At 37.8% G+C, this 9039-nt stretch overlaps 1 protein-coding gene and 1 non-coding gene across 2 annotated transcripts in view; one reads left to right on the forward strand and one right to left on the reverse strand.

The window, feature by feature from the left end:
* The window catches only part of FAM83B (family with sequence similarity 83 member B), a 73970-nt gene that overhangs the window by 61678 nt on the left and 3253 nt on the right, over window positions 1-9039 (forward strand). The window lies entirely within an intron of this gene.
* TRNAR-ACG lies at window positions 7566-7638 on the reverse strand. The gene has a single exon. It is a non-coding gene; the product is annotated as a tRNA-Arg (tRNA).

Here is a 9039-nt window from a genome sequence, read left to right on the forward strand (position 1 = left end):
ACATCATTATAACCGGCCGTTCTGTCCTTCTGGTCACTTGGCTTTTCTATATATACATAGTCACCATACTGTACATTACATCCCCAGGACTTACTTAGTTTATAACTGGCAGTTTGTACATTTTGACACATTTACCCTTTTTACCCATCCCACACCTCCCTGCCTCTGGCAACCACCAATCTGTGTTCTGTATCTATAAACTATTTTTTTTTGGAGGGGGAACAGGGGTTTTACATATACGTGAGATCATATTGTATTTGTCTATCTCTGTCTGATTTATTTCACTTGGCGTGTTGACCTCAAGTCCATACATGTTGTTGCAAATGGCAAGATTTCATTCTTTTCTATGGTTGAATAGTTTTCTGTTGTTTATATGTACCACATCTTTTTTATCCATGCATCTGTGGAGGGACATTTAGGTTGCTTCTATATCTTGGCTATCCTATATAATAAAAGCCCAGCGACTGGACAGCAGAACAATCAGAACGAGTGGTCAACCAGTCGCTATGGTGCACACTGACCACCAGGAGGCAGACGCTCAATGCGGGACCTGCCCCCTGTGGTCTGTGCACTCCCACAGTGGGAGTGCCGCTCGGCTGACCAGGTTGAGTGGCTGCACTCTGCAGCAGGAGCAGCCGCTCAACGGGTGGGTCCACAGCAGCTCAACTGACTGGGATGAGTGGAGCTTTCTCAGTGGGCCGCTCCCTGCAGGCCATGCCCCCTTACCAGTGCATGAATCCCGTGCACTGGGCCTCAAGTTGTAAATATAGCCAATGCAGTGAACATGGGCATGCAGATACCTTTTTTGAGTTAGTGTTTTTGTTTTCTAAAGATAAATATTCAGAAGTGGAATTCCTGGGCTGTATGGTAATTGTGCTTTTTATTTCATTTTATTTTTTTGAGGAGCCTCTATACTGTTTTCCACAGTGGCTGCATCTATTTATATTCCCACCAACAGTGCACAACACTTATCTCTTATCTTTTTAATAGCCTAGTTAGTGTTTACCTGCATTGTTATCAATCATTTACAGACACTATTAGTTTCCAATGTTAATGTAATCTAGTTATTTCTTAAAAATAAAAAATAAAAGCAATCTTGGAGACTTGGGTTCAGTTCTGACTATGCCTGTAAACAACATTAAGACATTGGGAAAATCCCATAACTTCCTTTGGCTTCAAGTTCTTCATCCCCAAAATGAGGGGGTTAACTCATATCTCAGATTCTCTATGGTTCTATAATACTAAATGTGTTTTTGTTCCTTATGAAAACAGTACATAGTGTGGACTTAATAATAATTGTTCGTAAAAATGGAAGGCGTGGCTCAGTGGTTGAACTTCAACCTATGAACCAGGAGGTCACGGTTCGATTCCCAGTCAGGCTATATGCCCAGGTTGTGGGCTCCATCTCCAGTGTGGGGTGTGCTGGACTGAAGAATCTGTTGAACAGATTTTTCTTATTTCGTCACTATTGAGAAGCTGGTAATTATCATGTAGTCACTAATATTACCAAAAAGTACGTTTAAGAGTCTGGCTGTCCTAGTAGACACTAGACAGGTGACTCGGATTCTACTCTCTGGCATCTTTAGAGGCTTCCACTGGTGGTATATCTACTCTGTTCCAGCTTAGTTCGTTTATATAGTTCAACCCCATCCTTACAACTTATCTGTAAGGCTGAAGTTGAAATTCCAGAGGTTTAAGTGACGTGTCTAAAACCCCACAGCTAAGGACCACAGGCAGTCCAGGACTGGCAGCACAGTCCAGATCCCACTGGCACTACAGTGTGAGTGTTGCCCTAATATTCTCTGATAAATTTCAGGCATCGGTCCTTAATGGGATACACAGCGAGGCTATATTAACAGGCAGAGGAAAGCACCAACAAGCCTGTATGCACTGCCAGGTCATCAGGGCAGAGTGGACCCCTTACTAAAGACTGTGGCAAGAAGCCAGGAGACCTGTGGATGTAAGCAGGACAGTGTGAGAGGAAGCCTTAGGAACTTAAAAAGTCCACAAGAATGAGTCAACAAGTTAAAGTGGAAGGCTGTGGGCAAGTTCCTTAATGTGGTTGTGTTTGAGCTTGCTCCTCTGAAAGAGGATAATCATAGAACTACCTCATGCTGTTGTCATGAGAATTAGAGTTAATGCATCCAAAACCTCTAATGTTAACTATTATTTTAGGCCTTTAAAAAAAACTGTTATCTGCCAACTTTTCTTTCTAGGGGATCTTTTTTTGGAAAATGTAGTTTGGAGTTCTAAAGGAAAATGTGTGGAGAGCAGAAATTACAACCAGTGCTTAAAATTAATGAGTCCTTTTAAAAACTCATTATATGTGTATGTATTTGTTCAGATCTACCTGGTTTTAATTGAAATTTTAATTAAAATTGGGAGTTCACTTGACTTATAGAATGGTGTTTATTAGTTAATCTCATAATAATGAATGCTTTCCATTTTTTTTTATTTAACTTGACTTTTAAGATGATCTTTCAACAATAAATTCACCTGAACTTTGTTTTGCTACCATTTGGTGTTAATAGGTGCTATATGTTGAGATGACTATAACTGAGCTACTTTATTTTTTTAAAATAGTTCTTTATTGTTGAAAGTATTACACATGTCCCCCTTTTTCCTTCATTGACGCCCTCTAGCCCGCCCCCACTCCCCGGCCCAGGCCTTCAGCTAGCTGAGCTAGTTTGGAGGTGATGCTGGGAAAAACAAACAACAGCAACAAAACTTTTATCTTTCTATCTATATCATAAGCCAGAGGCAGAATTAAAATCATCATTTATGGAAGTGGATATGGAATGCCTAGGACCACAGATTATACAAATTCATCAAAACTCTTATCTAACAACTCTCTTTATGATATTATGTTACTTTTAAATATATTTCTTTAAAAAAATTAATTATTGTCAGCCCTTGTCACTTTTTGTTTTTTTTTCTGACTAGTTATCATGAAACTTTCCTACTGTTAACAGGATCTGGTGGAACAGATATGAACCAGTCTTCATAGAAACTGATCAAAATTTTTAGTTCCTTTTGATTAAAACCATCCTTTGTCTCTTACATCCTGTAATTGTCACTGTTTATCTCATAGGCAAACTCAAAATGCCTTCTTTATTTCAAAATTCTTTGCCATAAAATGTCTCCATATTTTATTTTATTTTTATACAATATTTGTCTTTTTTTATTTTAAAAATGTTTTTATTGATTTCAAAGAGAGGAAGAGCAAGATAGAAACATCAGTGATGAGAGCGAATCATCAATTGAATGCCTCCTGCTGCATGCTCCCTACGAGGGATGGAGCCCCACAACCTGGGCATGTGCCCTGACCAGGAATCAAACTATGTGACCTCCTGGTTCATGGTCTGATGCTCAACCACTTAGCCACACCAGCCGGGCAGTCTTCATATTTTAAACTCCCAGCATTTTTAGATAGGTCTGGTGTCTGAACTAACTACAGTCACACATTGTGTGACTGCTCCCTCACCTTGGTGATGGTTTTATTAGGAAAACATAAGTGTTTTGTCATATCATGATCCTAACATTAATGAGATAAAACACTTACATACTTTTTATCAATGTGTGTAAATAAAATTTTTTAGTTGGATATGCTCATTTGAAATTATATGAAAATCTGGAAGGTATTTAGTATTACCCACAAAATTGACTGAGAGAATTTGATAAGCTATTTGTAAATCTTATGATCTTTCTAAAAGTTTCATTAAAGTGAAGTTTCACTGAAGTCATTGGCTCTAAGATGCCATCTTTGATCAGACTTGCCAATCATCATATTTAGAAATCCATGCCACAAGCTGTCACTATTTTCACTCCATGGACTTCACTTATTACCCCCAATCAGGAACTCAGAGTTCTTGAACCACTTTTTGTAAAAAATATGTTTTTATTGGTTTTAGAGAGAGAAGAAGGGAGAGGAAGAGAGAGAGAAACAGCGATCATCTGCTTCCTACACACCCCTGCACGGGGGAATGAGCCCACAACCAGGGCATGTGCCCTGACCTGGAATCTCACCGTGACCCCCTGGTTCATAGGTCAGCACTCAACCACCACGCCATGCCAGTTGGGCAATTATTTAATTACTTTAGCTAGCTCTCCTGATATGTATTTCCTTCTCTTAAATAATGTGATTATACTGCTATTTCTAGATTTATCAATTTTATTTTATTATTATGTTTTAATCCTCACCCGAGGACATGTTTGGAGAGAGAAGGAGGGGAGAAAGAGAGAAAAGGAAAGGGAGAGAAAGAGAAACATCCAACAGTTGCCTTCCTTATGTGACCCACAGGGAACAGAACCCACAACCCAGGTATGTCCCTGACCAGGAATTGAACCAGCAACCTTTTGATGCACAGGACAGTGCTCAACTAACTGGGCCACACTGGCCAGGCTAAACCAATCATTTTAGATATGATCTTTGACTTTATATTAGGGCAGTTGAAGAGTTGTATTTTGTACCCACTCATACCCACTTGCCCTCCTGATTCCCATTCACCCTATACAGTTTATCATAATTTTTGATTAAATAAGAAGTCTGGGTTTACATTATTGAAATTGTGTCAGAATGTATTATTTATAAGTGATGAGGTGATTTATGATATATTTTCTCCTTCATAACAATGTGAACAATGACCATTTTGTCTTGGTTTTATTCATTGTCTTTGTTTTCTATTAGTTGTTTTTTGTTTTTTTCCAGTTGACTATAGAATTCTTAGCACAAACTTTTCCAGATGCTCAATTACTACCAACAATCTGTGATGTCCAGTCTGGACTAACAGGTCTTTAATGAGTATAGCTGGGGTCCTGGTATTTTCTGTATTCTTAGGTAGTTTGAGCTACAGTTTTAAAAATCCTACTTTTAATCCCATTCTTAACTCGTTTTTGTTTCCAGTCATGGTTTTTCTCTCAAATTTGCTCAAGAACATTTTCTATCAGCATAGGAATTTTTTAAGTCCAAATATTCATAATTCCAGATGATTTATGTTTTAACTGGTGATGAAACTCTAACTTAAATCATTTTTTCCTCTGAATTTGGAAGGCATTGCCCTGCATTCAAAATTACTCTTTAAGAAGCCTCAAACAATTATACTTCAAATTCTCTTCATATAACTTTATATATTTTTTCTTCCTGGGAGTGTCTAAGATTTCTCTTTTTTAATTTATTGATTTTAAGAGAGAGATTAGAAAAGGGGAGAGAGAGAGAAAGAAACCCTGATTTGTTGTTCCACGTATTTATGCATTTATTAGTTGATTTTTGTATTTGCCCTGGCAGGAGATAGAACCCATAAACTTAATATTTCAGAACCCTCTAACCAACCAAGCTACCCAGCCAGGGCCTAGGATTTCCCTTTTATTCCATGCTATTCTCAAATTTATTAAGATGTTTCTAGATATACGCCTTTTTTTCCTTTTGTTGTTCTGGGCAATCCAAATAGTTGTGTCTTTAGATTCTGAGCAGTTTTCTCATTTATTCTTTGACAGTGTCTTCTCCTCAGTTATCTTTATTGTCTGTCTCTGGAATTCTTAACTAGATTTCTGTTCCCATTGTATTTCCCCCCCTGTAATTTTCCATCCAGTAGTGGGGGCATTATTACTAACAGAGCGATTTCCTCCTGCTTAATATCTATCTTTTTGAATGTTACTATCAAATATTTTCCTAACATCCTAGGTATGTTTTATATACTTATTTCTCTCTTTATTTCTTTGAAAATACTGTGTGCGTGTGTGTGCATGCGCGCGCATATTTATTCTTATTTGTGCATTTTCTCTGTTTCCTCCAAGTACCCTTTTTTGTGTTTGTTCAGTTTGGTTTCTATATTGCATCTAAGCTTTTAAGCATTATAAGCTATCTTCTAAACTTTATTCTAATGTCTGCCTATCTTTTGCACTGTCCTTATATTTAAGAATAAGGGACTATAGAACAGTGATGGCGAACCTTTTGAGCTCGGTGTGTCAGCATTTTGAAAAACCCTAACTTAACTGTGTTGTAGTGTCACATATAGAATTTTTTTGATATTTGCAACTATAGTAAAACAAAGCCTTATATTTTTGATATTTATCTTATATATTTAAATGCCATTTAACAAAGAAAAATCAACCAAAAAAATGAGTTTGCGTGTCACCTCTGACACACGTGTCATAGGTTCGCCATCACTGCATAGAACTTAGTGGATATTGTGTGGGAAATGCTTATCGATAGGTGAATTCACAGAACAGTGATTGGCTGGGGTCCTGGAAATTTTACAGGAAGTTACCTAAATGTCAGTATAAGTATATCTTTTATCTCTGGGAGTGTCCAGTGTTTCCAGAGAATAATCTCTACATTAAATGTCTCCAATTGAATATCTTTACATTACCTGAAATTATATTTCAATAGTATTTTCTGATTTACCAAATCCTAGAACGTTTTCCAACTGCCACACATTCATTAGTACCATTATCTTCTCAGATTCCGAAGCTCCACACCTGCAGGTAATTCTTTTATATCCAATGCACAGCCTTTTTATGACCTGCAGATATTCTTATTCTTTCTTGTTACTTGGCTCACCATTTTTACTCACTCCAATTTCTGCTCTGGCTTAGTCTCTTATCACCTCATTGCAACTACTTTATTCTTCATAGTGAATACCATCCCTCATCTTTCAAGTCTACACAACAATTAGTTAAAGAAAAAAAATCATTCTTCAAACATCTCTTTTTATTATAATTGGTTCAAACCTGGGAACAGATTCCACAATCCAACTCTGCTTTGCTTTTAAGGTTCATCCATCTCTTATATAGCTTCTTTTCTTCAGGTAAACATAATTTGTTTTCTGTGTCCAATCAATACATGACCATTATAACTTCCTTTTTCTATGTTTCTTCTTCCACACAAATTGTCCTCCCACAGCTTTTGTGTGTGAACTTCAGGGTTGTCTAGTTTCTATCAAAATATTGCTAAACTTCCACTTTCTCCAGGAATTCTTCTTGCATTTGATAGCTGACTGTTCATTCCTTTACTTGCTGTTTCTAACACACTTCAGTGTTAGATTGAAATTTCAGTTGGATTGAAATTTTAGTTGAATTGAAATTTCTTCAGTTGGATTGAAATTTTAGTTGGATTGAAATTTCTTTAATGAATCAGTTTTGCACCATTTCTTTTAAGTCAGCCTGATAGCCAACACATCTATAATAATAAAAGCCGGGGCTGCAAGGGAAGCCTGGGCCCCGGGTGCCTGCTGGAAGCCGGAGGGAAGCCTGGGTCCCGGGTGCCAGAGGGAAGCCGGAGGGAAGCCTGGGTCCTGGGTGCCTACCGGCGGCCAGAGGGAAGCCTGGGTCCCGGGTGCCAGATGGAAGCTGGTGCCAGCAGCCATGGGAAGGAAGGCCTACTCTTAAATAGTCGAACCTGGAATCTTCTGATCCGTAGTCAGAAAGAACACATATAAATGTTGTACTCATATCATCATTCAATAAGTATTCTAGATAACATTAAGCATATCAGAATAATTAAGTTGCACACTACTGTTTATAGTATTTAATGTATTTTAGTTGCAGTAATGAACTGTTTGTCTTTCCGAGCCAGCCAGGAGTCGAACCTGGAATCTTCTGATCCGTAGTCAGACGCGTTATCCATTGTGCCACTGGCCCTAAGATGCATTTTAAATTATTACTCTTCACATTCTTTTAATAATCTGCCTTCGTTATTGTCCCCTCTTTATAAACACCAAAGTCCTTTATTGTGAAGAATGTATCTATAGTTTTTCCTTTGTATTAGCCCCTAGTGCATCATGTAATTATTTGATACATAACATATTAGTGCTTTCCTTTCCAGTTCAGTGACTCTGCATGTTGATTATTTAGATTTTCAAATGTCAGATTTAACATTTTACATGAAGCTTCAAGGTAACTGTTGGCTCTAAACTCTGAAAAAGAGATCGGAAGTTCCACAAAATACCATAAAGTAGTCACAAATTTATTTTCCTAGAAATTGTACCTGTATTAGAAGATCTGAATTGGCATTCTGACTGGCATGGTTTGTGAGGATTAAATTTATCAATCCTGAGAACACTGAGTGCACTGTCTAATAACTGAGGCTACTGCCCACAAACCCTCTCTCAGTTTACAACCCCCACATCCTATTTGCATAGGCCCATCGGGCATTATAACATGTTCAAAGTATAAAGAATTAAAGCGATTATGCTGTTCTTGTCCTCATTTTGGATAAGAATAGACTGAGGCTCCAGCTTATGGGACTAGAGAGATCAGCAGACCCCAGTTCTCTCAACTTTTCCTGTGGCACTAGCTTGCCTTGACCTTGCCCAGACGCTATCTATGAAATATAATATCATTTTTTTATTCCATAAAAATCTTAGCAGGCAGAGATCCAAAATGCATAGCATGCTTAAGGGAATGAAAAGGGCAGGGCCCTACTGTATAGAAACAGCAATGATGAGAATCATTGATCAGCTGCCTTCTGCATGCCCCACACTGCGGATTGAGCCTAAAACCCAGATTCAATTGAGTCACAAGAGAAGCCCATCCTGATAGATCTGAGAAACTTTCCAGAATGTGTGCTAATGTATGGATCATGATTTTTTTGAGCCAGCTGTGCATATTTAATAGAAATGTATAATAAACACATGGAAACTTTTGTTTGAAAATAAATGTATGTGGGAGAGCAGGGGCAGGCTAGAAGGGGTCAATGAAGGGAATAAAGGGGACATATGTAATACTTTCAACAATAAAGATTTAAAAAATGAAAAAAAAAAGAATTAAAGCGATTATGCTGTTCTTGTCCTCATTTTGGATAAGAATAGACTGAGGCTCCAGCTTATGGGACTAGAGAGATCAGCAGACACAAGTTCTCTCAACTTTTCCTGTGGCACTAGCTTGCCTTGACCTTGCCCAGACGCTATCTATGAAATATAATATCATTTTTTTATTCCATAAAAATCTTAGCAGGCAGAGATCCAAAATGCATAGCAGACTTTTCTTTGGACTTCTTGTAAACAGTATAAAGAATTGTGGGTGGAATCAAACCCAAAACTT

This window comes from Myotis davidii, unplaced genomic scaffold (assembly GCF_000327345.1).
Source record: "Myotis davidii unplaced genomic scaffold, ASM32734v1 scaffold313, whole genome shotgun sequence".
Classification (NCBI taxonomy): domain Eukaryota; kingdom Metazoa; phylum Chordata; class Mammalia; order Chiroptera; family Vespertilionidae; genus Myotis; species Myotis davidii.